Below are 12,099 nucleotides of genomic sequence, written 5' to 3' on the forward strand. Positions count from 1 at the left end.
ATCTTTTAACCTCTTCCTCTTAAAGTGTAGGTCTGCTGGTGACAAATTCTTCTTAATTTTGTTATATGTGAAAATGTTATTTTATCTTCCATCTTGCATAGTTTCACTAGATGTAGAATTCTGGTGTGCCAGTGTCCTTTTCTTTCAGCACTTGTTTTCTTCCATTGTTATCTGATGAGAAGTCAGTTATAATCAAATCATTTCCTTCTATATGTAATGTATTATTTTCTTTGGTTGCATTTTTTTTTTCTTTGTTTTCAAGCAGTTTGACTATGATGTGACTAGGTGTGGTTTTCTTTGTACTTACCCCGCTTGGAATTTGCTGAGATTTTTGAATCTGTAAATTTCTGTCTTTTACCAAACTTGGGGAATCTTTGGGTATTATTTTTTCAAATATTTTTTTTTTGCCTCATTTGTTCTCTTCTTTTGGGACTCAATATGTTAAACTTTTGTATATTATCCCAAAGGTCCCTGAGGCTCTTTCTTTTTTTCTTTCTGTTCTTCAGGTTGAATGACTTCTACTGATTATCTTCAAGTTCACAGATTGTTCTCTGTTAGCTCCCTTTTGTTGTCAGCCCATCCAGTGAATTTTTTATTTCATGTATTGTCTTTCTCGTTTCCAGAATTAACAGGTTGTTGTTGTTTTCGTTTTTGTTTTTTAAGATTTTATTTATTTATTCATGAGAGACAGAGAGAGAGGCAGAGGGAGAAGCAAGGAACAGGGGGCCCGATGCTGGACTCGATCCCAGGACCTGGGATCATGACCTGAGCCCAAGGCAGATACTTAACCATCTGAGCCACCCAGGCACCCTGTTGTTGTTTTTTTAAGAGATTTTATTTCTCTGGTGGCATTTCTTACTGTTGCATTCATTATAAGCATATGTTGATAATAAGAATGTGAATTTTGTTTATGTCATTGAGCATAGTTATAATAGCTGTTTTAAAATTCTTGACTAGTAAATCTAACATCTGGATCATCTCAGGTTGGGTTCTCTTGATTGTATTTTCTCTTGAGATTTGTTCACCTTTTTCTTTCTATGTCAAGTAATTTTGGATTATGTCTTGGGCGTTGTGATAATCATGTTGTAGAGACCCTAAATAATGTTATATTTCTCAAAAGATTATTGATTTTCTTGTACTGTCAAGAAATTTGGTTGGACTCCAGACACTGTCTTTTGGGTGACAGTTTAAATCTCATTTTAGTTTTCTGATCCTTGCTAGGCAGCTTGGAGTTTGTCTTAATACTGTTGTTCAGGGGTTAGGCAGTGATTTGGGCAGAGTTTATACATGGAATTTGAGATTCTTCCTTCTTTCCTTCCCAGGATTGCTGCCTCATTTCGTAGCAGCGTTCGTTCTTTCCTTCCCAGGATTGCTGCCTCATTTCTCTAGCAGCATTCATTTACCCAAGCTTATATTCTCTAATTGCTCAGGCCTAAAAGACTGGGTTTTCTTTTGGAGTTTTAACTGCCTCACATGGTCTTCCCTTAGGCTAAAAGCCATAATAGACTGGAATTACAACCTTTGCTATTCCTTGCTTTCTCATTTCAAGTCACCTCCATAATTTTCCAGCTTTGTTCACTTTTTAGTGCTTGCATAAATAGTTGGGGGGGTTTGGGGGGCAGGTTTTTTTGTATCTTTTTCCCCTAGATTTCATGTTATTTGCAGGAAGGTCAATCTAGTCTATGCATTTGCCACTTTCCCTCTAACTTCCTCTGTTCCAGCTACACTGGCTTATCATTTCTCAGTGTGCCAACACCTTTCTACCTCAAGACTTTTGTATGTGACTATTCTTTCTGCCTTGAGTGCTCTTCCCCAGCCATCCTTGTCAAAGGTGCAAATCCAATGCTACCATTACCCTGGTATTTCTTATCCCCTTTCATTGTTTCATTTTTCTTAGTAGCACTTACTAACTTCTAACCCAGTGCTTGTCAGCTGGAGGTGATTTTGTCTCTCAGGGATGTTTGGCAATATATGGAGTCATTTTTGTTACAACTGGAAGGGAGTGTCAGCAATACTAACCTGTAATATGAGGCCAGGGATGCTGCTGAACATCTACACTGCATAAGATAGCCTCCTACAACAAAGAATTGTCCAGCCCAAAGTGTCAGTTGTACTGAGTATAAAAAACACTCTTCCAACCTCATTTTTCCCCAAACTTTCATATAAGAATAAAAGTTCATAAGACAGGTTTTTGCCTTTTTTTAAAGAGTTTATTTATTAGAGAAAGAGCATGTTTGGCGGGGGGCAGAGAGAGAGGGAGAAGCATACTCCCCGCTGAGCAGGGAGCCCAGTGCTCCCTGGGCACAATCCCAGGACCCTGAGGCCAAGAGCTGAGCCGAAGGCAGACACTTCACCAACTGAACCATCCATGTGCCCTGGTTTTTGTTTTGAGTTCATTTGCTATTTCCACAGTGTTAAAATTATAGCAGGTACCTGAAGTTCTTTTTTTTTCCGGTTGAATGAATGAATGATGAATGGGTGAATTTGGAAAAACATCATATAACAAACCAATCCCTACTTTTAGCTACCATCTTTATCTCACCTCATTCCTGCCAAATCCTTGATCATGTCACTTACTTCATTTAGCATTTGCCCTTTCATTCCACAAATTGCTCTTCCTGAAAGTGACCTGTTTCTTTTTTTTTTTTTTTTTTTAAGATTTTTATTTGACAGACAGCAGGAGGGAACACAAGCAGGGGGAGTGGGAGTGGGAGAAGCGGGCTTCCCGCCGAGCAGGGAGCCCGATGTGGGGCTCGATCCCAGGACCCTGAGATCATGACCTGGGCCGAAGGCAGACGCTTAACGACTAAGCACCCAGGCGCCCCGAAAGTGACCTGTTTCTGAATGCAAAGGATACTTTAAAATTTTTTTATTACGGAAATTTCAAATGTGTACAGAACTTACTTCTTTGAGCTCATGTTCTCATAATTCATTTGCAGTAGTTTACAGTAGGGCCAGTCATGATTCATATCTAGTCTTTACTTTCTTCAGATTTTTTTTAAAGATTTATTTATTTATTTATTTGACAGAGAGGGAGACAGCAAGAGAGGGAACACAAGCAGGGGGGAGTGGGAGAGGGAGAAGCAGACTCCCCTCTGAGCAGGGAGCCCGATGTGGGACTCGATCCCAGGACCTTGGGATCATGACCTGAGCTGGAGGCAGACACTTAATGACTGAGCCACACAGACACCCCTCTTCAGATGATTTTGAAGCATATTCTAGGCATCCTGTCATTCATCTGTTACTATTTCAGTTTGTATCTCTTAAAGATAATCCTTCTAAAAAGCAATAACAATTCCGTTATCAAATCTAAAAAATTTTAGAATTGTTTCTTAATGTCCTCAGATATCCAGTTAGTACTCAAATTTTCCTGTTTCACAAATCAATTTTTTACATTTTGTTTAAATCATGCTCCAAATGATGTCTGTGTTTATGATTAATATCTCTTTTAATCACTAGATTCTCTTACGCTCTTTCTCATTTTTCTCTGTAATTTGTTGAAGAAAGCACATCATTTATTCTTTAGTTTCCCACAGTTTGGAATTTGCAGATTACATCCACGTGGTATCACAAAACATTTCTCTGCCTCTTTGTTTCCCACAATTGGTAGTTAGATCTAGAGACTTGATTAGATTCAGATTTGATGGGAGTGGAGGGGCAAGAATAAGAAAATACCAAAGGTGATGTTCTGTTCTATCAGGAGGAGGCATGTAATGTTGTGATGTTAGCAGTGATTTATTATCACTGTTTAGATTTATTCATTAGCAGTTTCCTTTGATTTTGAGCTGGAATACTTTTATAACAAGAAACCTCTTATCAATAATTTAGTCACCCTGAGTTAGAGTTTAGACAGAGAAGGCGAGATAAATGATAATTTCACTTTACTTAGTGGTGTTCTATAAATATCTGTTGTCCGTCTGCTCTAACAAGTCATTTAAATCCAGTGTTTCCTTACTGATTTCTGTCTGGATGACTATCCATTGACGTAAATGGGGTATTAAAGTTCCCTACTCTAGTTGTACTGTTATCTCTTTCTCTTTTATGTCTGTTAATATTTGCTTTTTGTATATTTTCCTGCTCCTATGTTGGGTGCCTAAATATTTACAAATGCTATATCCTTTTATTGCATTGACCTTTTTATCATTAGGAAATGCCCTTCTTTGTCTCTTATTACACTCTTTGTTTCAAAGTTTATTATCCACACACGCACACACACAAAAACAAAAAACAAAGTCTATTTTCTGGTTGCTACCCCAGACAAAGGGAAATGTTTATTTCCATTGCATGGAATATCTTTCTGTCCTTTCATTTTCAGTCTGTGTGTGCTTCCATCTAAAGTGTATCTCTTGGATCACTTTTGGCCTCCCTTTGGCTGCCATCTTGTGTCCCCATATGTGTGCACTGAACCTCAGCTGGTCCACCCAAGACCTCCTGAGTGCCAACCCTATTCCCTCATGTGGTCCTGTTTCCATTCCAACAAGATGAAAGAAACTATCAGGAACTGGGAGAAACTTGCCAAACTGCAAGCACACGTGTGCATTGGTGGGAAAGAAACTGCTCACCAAGAAGGTGGTTCATGGAACGGCTACAGCAGATGATAGAAAATTTCAGTTCTCTTTAAAGAAGTTAGGGATAAACAATATCTCTGGTATTGAAAAAGAATGTGTTCACAAACCAAGGAACAGTGATCCACTTTAACAACCCTAAAATTCAGGCATCCCTGGCAGTGTGAACACTTTAATAACCATTATAGGCCATGCTAAGACCATGCAGCTGACAGAAATGCTACCCAATATCTTAAACCAGCTTAGTGGAGACAGTCTGACTCCTTTAAGAAGACTGACTGAAGCTCTGCCCAAACCAGTCTATGGATGGAAAAGCACCACTTGCTACCAGAAAGGATGATGATGATGAAGTTCCAGATCTTATGGAGAATTTTGATGAAGCTTCCAAGAATGAAGCAAACTGAATTGAGTCAACTTCTGAAGAAGATAAAACTTGAAGAAGTTACTGGGAGCTGCTACTTTATATTATGCTGCTTTTTAAAATTCTGTTCATGGATCTGATAAAATCGAGATCTCTAATATTTTTAAGGCCAAGCGCCTAGGACACTATAGCTCTTTTCAGTTTTTGCTTATACACAATTCATTCCTTGTAGCTAATTAAGCCAAAGAAGCCTGGGAATAAAGTTTGAAAGAAGGTTAATAAAGTTCTTTTTGTACTAAAAAATAAACTGTATCTCGTAGGCAACATATAGGTGGTTCATGTTTTTTTATCCATTCAGCCACTCTGTTTTGATTGGAGAATTTAATCCATTTGCATTTAAAGTAATTATTAATAGGTGTGTGCTTATTGCCATTCTGTTCATTCTTCTTTAGCTGTTTCTCTAGTTTCTATTCCTTTTTCTCTTTGTGGTTTGAGGATTTTCTTTAATGGTATGCTCGTACTCCTTTTTCTTCTGTGTATTTCAGAATTTTGCTTTGTGATCATCATTACACTTACACGTAACAACGTATACCAATAATGTTTTAAGTCAGTAACTTAAGTTCTAAAGTGCAACGTTTTTACACCCCTCCACCACCATGTTTTATATTTTTGATAAAATTTACATCTTTATTTTGTGTATCCTTTAATTATTAAAATCAGCTATTTTTACTATTTTTGTTTTTTAGCCTTCATACTAGTTTTATAAGTACTTCATCTATTACATTTATTATATATTAACTTTCCCAGTGAGATTTAGTCTTTCATATTTCTTCTTGTTACCAGTAAGTGCCCTTTCGTTATAGCTTAAAGAAGTCCTTTTTAAAAAAATATTTATTTATTTATTTGAGAGAGAGAGAGCACAAGCAGCAGAGGGAGAGGGAGAAGCAGGCTCCCTGCCAAGCAGGGAAGCCCAATGCAGAGCTCAATCCCAGGACTCTGGGATCATGACCTGAGCCGAAGGCAGACGCCCAGTGACTGAGTCACCCAGGCAGCCCAAGAAGTCCTTTTAACATTTCTTGTAAGGCGGTAATGAATGAATTCTAGCATTTGCTTATCTGGGAAACTATTTCTCTCTCCTTCAGTTCTGAATGATGACTTCACCAGGTAACATATATTCTTGCATGGAAATTTTTTTTCCAGCACTTTGAATATATCATGCTACTCCCTTCTGGCCCACAAAGTTTTCACTGAAGAATCTGCTCATGGATGGGGGTTCCCATGTTTGTAATGAGATATTTCTCTTTTGCTGCCTTTTATTCTCTCCTTGCTTTACCTTTTGATATTTTAATTATAATGTGTCTTGGTTTGGATTTCTTTGCATTCATCTTATTTACAACCCTCTGGGCTTCCTGCATCTGGATGGTCTGTTTCCTTCCCCAGGTTAGGAAAGTTTTCAGCCCTTTTTTTCATCAAATAAGATTTCTGCTCCTTCTCGCTCTCTCTTTCCTCCTTCTTGAAACCCAGTGATACGAGTATTAGTCCATTTGATGTTTTCCTGTAAATCCCTTAAGGTATCTTTACGTTTTTTCACTTTTTTTTCTTTTTGCTGCTCTGATTGGGTGAGTTGCACTGCCTTGGATTTGAATTAACTAATCCTTTCTTCTTTTCCATCTGGTCTGCTGTTTTAACAACTCTAGTGTTATTTTTCAGTTCAGTTACTGTATTTTTCAGCTCTGTGACTTCTCTAATTGGTACTTTCTTATATTTACCATCTCTTTGTTGAAGTTCTATGTTCATACATTCTTCTCCCCAGTTTGGTGAGCATCTTTATAACCATTATTTTAAAGTTTTTATCAGATAAATTACATAGTTCCATTTCATTAAGGTTTTATCTGGTTCTTTCATTTAGAACATATTCCTGTTTCATTTTGCCTGACTATGTTAGTTTCTATACAGTACATGAAACAGTTACTTCTCCCAAGTCTTGAAGGAATGGCCTCATGTAGGAGATGAACTTTTTCATTCAGCCCTGCCGCAGCTTTTGGTGGTTTCTCAAACCTCTGTTCTTGTCCAGGCAGTTCATTAATAGCTCCTTATAGTTGAGGATGTGCTAAGATCACTCAGTGTCCCAAAGGGTAGGATCTCAGCACCTAGATTCAGGCAGACTAGAAGCCAGACCCTCAGGCAGCATCTTTTAAAAGAATGTGAATATATATAAAGTTCTGAGGTGCCAAAAGTGTAAGTCCTGCTGGCCCACCAGAGCCAGGTAATCTAGAAGTGTTCCCTGGGCAGCAGTTGCAAATATTTGGGCTCCAGACGAGTGTATAATCTCCTTTTGGGGAGATACCAACAAGCTGGAACAAGGCAGAGGAAGATCACCATATGTTCCTTCAGAGCAGCTACATAGGCAGTGTGTGCCAAACCTGAAGCCTGCCTCTGTCTGAAGCTTCAGGACAAACGAAGTGACCTCCTTCACAGAAAGACTGGGGGTGTGCCTCAGTCCCCTCACTGTGCCTGGGGATGGTAGTCTGCCAAGAACTGTTGCTCCATTTGACACAGTCCCAGGGGACCCAAGAACATAAGCACCTGTGGCAACCGGAGCCAGGTGATTGAGGGGCATTCCTGGGTGTTAGCTGCAAAAACCAGATGCTTGTAAAGCTTTTCCTCAGGAGACACTGGCACTCTGGAACACAGTAGAAGGAGATAGCACCTTCTCTCCGAGGTCTCTGGAATACAGTCAGCCCCTAGATGCCTGTTTAATTAGAAGCCTACTTCTCAGGCCACGGTCATGATGATTAGCTAAAAGTAAGCCTCCTTCACCGAAAGACACCCTCTTCCTGTGCCATGGATGTGATAGCTGTTTAAGAGCTGTCTCCAGTAAGCATGTAGCAGTCTATATTAAGCTGATGGTTGCGTAAGTTCAAACCATTCTTTACTTCTCTTCCCCCCAGTGTTTTATGTATATGGTGTCCTACTTGACTACATTCTTTTATTCTGTGAATTTATTTTGTTGACTGATGTTTTACAGAAATACTTACCTTTACTGGTTTTGGGTTTCCTACTTTTCATACTCTCACCTAACAGTCTTTCCTTCCTACTCTGAGTCCTCTTTAATATTTCTTGTAGGGCTGGTTTAGTCCTGAACTCCTTTAGCTTTTGCTTGTCTTGGAAACTCTTCATCTCTCCTTCTTTTTTTTTTTTTTTTTTTTTTAAAGATTTTATTTATTTATTTGAGAGAGAGAATGAGATAGAGAGAGCATGAGAAGGGGGAGGGTCAGAGGGAGAAGCAGACTCCCTGCTGAGCAGGGAGTTCATCTCTCCTTCTATTCCGAGTGATAGCCTTGCTGGGTAGAATATTCTTGACTGTAGATTTCTTTCCCTTTCAGCACTTTGAATATCATGCCTTCTCTTCTGGCTGGCAAAGTTTCTGCTGAAAAATCCACTAAGAGACTTATGGGGGGTTTCCCTTGTATGTAACTGTCTTCTTTTCTCTTGCTGCTTTAAACATTTTTTTTCTTGGGGCGCCTGGGTGGCTCAGATGGTTAAGCGTCTGCCTTCGGCTCAGGTCATAATCTCTCCAGGCCCTGGGATCAAGCCCTGTGTCAGGCTCCCAGCTCAGAGGGGAGTCTGCTTCTGCCTTTCCCCCTGCTTGTGCTCTGTCTCTTTTTTCTCAAATGAATACATCTTTAAAAAAATTTTTAAAAATTTTTTCTTTATCTCTGCTTTTTACCATTTTGATTACTGTGTCTTTTTGTGGACCTCCTTTGGTTGATTTTGTTGGGGGATCTCTGTGTCTTCTGGATCTAGATATGTGTTTCATTCCCCAGATTAGGGAAGTTTTTAGCTATTATTTCTTGAAGTAAATTTTCTGCCCCCTTTTCTCTCTCTCCTCCTTCTGGGATCCCTGTAATGTGAATGTTATTATGCTTGATGAAGTCACTGAGTTCCCTGAGTCTATTCTTATTTTGCATAAGTCTTTTTTCTCTCATTTGTTCACCTTGATTACTTTGCATTACTGTCTTCTAGTTCATTAATTCGTTCCTCTGCTTCTTCCAGCCTGCTATTTATTCCATCAAGTGCATTTTTAATTTCAGTTGTGTTCTTCATCTCTGATTGGTTCTCTTTTATGTTTTCTATCTCTTCCTTAAGGGTTCTCACTGATGTCCTCCACTCTTTTCTCATATTCATTGAGTTATCTTTATGATCATTATTTTAAAGTCTCTATCAGGCATGCTATTTATGTCTGTTTAACTTGTGTCTCTTGCTGTGGTTTCCCCGTTTCATTTGTGACCTACTTTTTGTGTCTTCATTTTGCCTAACTCTGTGTCTGTTTCTGTGTGTTAGGAAGGTCAGCTACATCTCTTGATCTTGAAAGTAGTGGGCAGGATGCCCACTTTTAACTAGGTGGCACTGGCCCTTCTCCACAGGGGATGCACAGCCGTTATGGAGACCGAGCTGGCTGGGGCTGCTCTACAAAATGTCTGGAGGCAGGTGGTTAATACCCTCTTTGCCTCTACCTTCATCCTAGTTGATCAAGAACTATAAAAAAGAAAATCCTCCCTGTTTAGTTCAGGCTGCTATCACAGAGTACCATAGACTGGGTGGCTTGTAAACAACAGAAACATATTCTCACACTCCTGGAGGCTGGGAAGTGTTAGGATACTAGGTTCTGGCTGATTTAGTGTCTGGTGAGAGCCCACTTCCTGGTTCATGAAAGGCTCTCTCACTATATCCTCACATGGTGGAAAAAGCAAGAGAGCTCTCTTTTTTTTTTTTTTTTAAAGATTTTATTTATTTATTTGACAGAGAGAGACACAGCGAGAGAGGGAACACAAGCAGGGGGAGTGGGAGAGGGAGAAGCAGGCTTCCCGCGGAGCAGGGAGCCCGATGCGGGGCTCTATCCCAGGACCCTGGGATCATGACCTGAGCCGAAGGCAGACGCTTAACGACTGAGCCACCCAGGCGCCCCCTTTTTTTTTTTTTTTTTTTTTTTTAATAAGTCACCAGTTCCTTTTATGGGGGCTGTACCCTCATGACCTAATCCCTTCCCAAAGGCCCCACCCCCTAATACTATCACACTGGAGTTTAGGATTTGGCTATTGGGACTGTCCCTAGAATAAGCTGTACTTTGCCTTCGCAGCCCTAACCTTGGAAGAGCACTGTGCTTCATGTTACATGCTATCTGTATAAAACAAATCTTTCAATTAGAAAGATTGAAAGTAAAGACATGAGTAAAGCTATACCAGGCAAATGAAGTACAAAATAATATCAAAGTAAACTTCAAGGAAGAAAGCAGGAAAGACAAATACTAGTTCACAGTATATACCCATCTACCTAATGTTGGAAATGCTAATGTGTATATAGGCCCAACTAAAATGGTAATGTGAGAAAATAGCAAAAAATCCTGAACATTAGGAAATTTAAACACTTGGTTCTAAATGAAAATTAAAAATTATACACTCTTTAGGTAACAACGTCAAAACTCTGGAAGACCAAAGGAATTGTCATTTAGTCAAAGTAGTATCAAATACTTTTATTATTGCAAAAGAAATAGTTTTTTAGATGAGTAAACTGGTAATTTTCTTTTTTTTTTTAACTGTTAATTTTCAACTCAGGAAAATAAAACAACTTGAAGGAATTAATAGAGATGAAACCAGAAATTGTAGAATTAGAAATAGAATTGATGAGTAAAAACCTTAAATAACTATAAAAGATAGATAGTCCATCCCAAGTCTAATTAAGAAAATAGTAAATAACTATTGATTCATAGTCCTTTATCCAAAACCCATGTGGTAAGATAGGTTTGAGAATTCAGGATTTTTCATATTTTAGAAAAGTAATATGGTACACATACCATATCTTAAATGACAACTCCAGCAAATCTGAAGCAAAACCTGGTAATCAGACTTTCTTGCTACATCATGTTAATGAGTTCATAAGAGAAAAGTACCTATCTACTCAGTGGTTTACTTAATAGAGGTTTAAAAAAAGCATTTGAGGGGTGCTTGGGTGGCTTCAGTTAAGCATGACCTTCCGCTTAGGTCATGATATCCATGCTAGGATCAAGCCTTGCATGGGGCTCCATGCTTGGTAGGGAGTCTGCTTCTCCCTCTCCCTTTACCTCCCCCCCATTCATGCACGCATGAGCACTCTCTCTCACAAATAAATAAAATCTTTAAAAAAATAAAAAGTAGGTGTGCCTGGCTGCCTGAATTGATGGAGCATGCAACTCTTGATCTCGGGGTTCTGAGTTTGAGCCCCATTTGGGTATAGAGATTACTTAAAAATAAACTCTCTTAAAAATAATAAATAGCAAAAACAATAAACACTGTACTAAAAACAGGTCATAGAGCAGTGTTCAAAATGTTGAGGTGGTAAGTACATAAATGCATGCACATCTAGAAACGCTAATGGAATTGTGATACACTTGGGTTTGTATTTTGTATGTCTGTTTTATATTTCTAGGAGCAGTTCGTTTTTTGTATATTTACAAAAATATTGTTTCCAGTGGATTAGGGGAAAGAACTCAAAACCAGTTCTTCACTGCAGATAGTTTAAGATGCATTGAACTAGGGGAATTTCTGTAAAGTTAAGACAAGACCAAGCACTATCACCACAAATGCAGTAAATAAAAAATAAGCAGGATATGTAATATAAGAGAAAAAAAATGAAGTGTAAATATCATAAAGAATTTAATTGGAAAAAATCCTATTCACTGTAATAGTGAAAATTACAAAGAACTTAAGAATATGTAGTTGGTAGGACCTTTAAGAACAATGTAACAGATTTTTACTGAAGGATAGTATCAAGAAGTCTGAAAGAGTCTGAGATTTTACCATATTTGCAGTCTGACAATTTAGCCTGCTTGCAGAAGACACAAGACTTCTGAGTGAGAGACAAAGGATGTTATTACTCATGGGATAGCAGGCAGCATCAGCTTCATGTTTGTATTGGTTCCCACGTGTCCCCAAATCTTGGGGACGATATGGAGCAGATCCGTGTGGATACTGAGGGCACAGAGAGTTTGTATTATACTTGAGGTACTTTGAGTTTAAGAAACCCTCAGTCTTATAAGGGGGCTGCTGGCAAACCTGCCACCCTCCCTATCTTTACTCATTTGGAAAAAATCTGCTCCCTATTCTGGAGGAAAATATCTCTACCTTCCAAGGTTGT

At 38.7% G+C, this 12,099-nt stretch overlaps 1 protein-coding gene across 1 annotated transcript in view; it reads left to right on the forward strand.

Annotated features, from left to right (window-relative positions):
- DHX9 (DExH-box helicase 9) overlaps positions 1-12,099 on the forward strand; it is a 53,956-nt gene that overhangs the window by 5,529 nt on the left and 36,328 nt on the right. The gene's annotated exons all lie outside the window — the stretch shown is intronic.

Source organism: Phoca vitulina, unplaced genomic scaffold (genome assembly GCF_004348235.1).
Source record: "Phoca vitulina isolate PV1807 unplaced genomic scaffold, GSC_HSeal_1.0 scaffold71, whole genome shotgun sequence".
In the NCBI taxonomy this organism is placed as follows: Eukaryota; Metazoa; Chordata; class Mammalia; order Carnivora; family Phocidae; genus Phoca; species Phoca vitulina.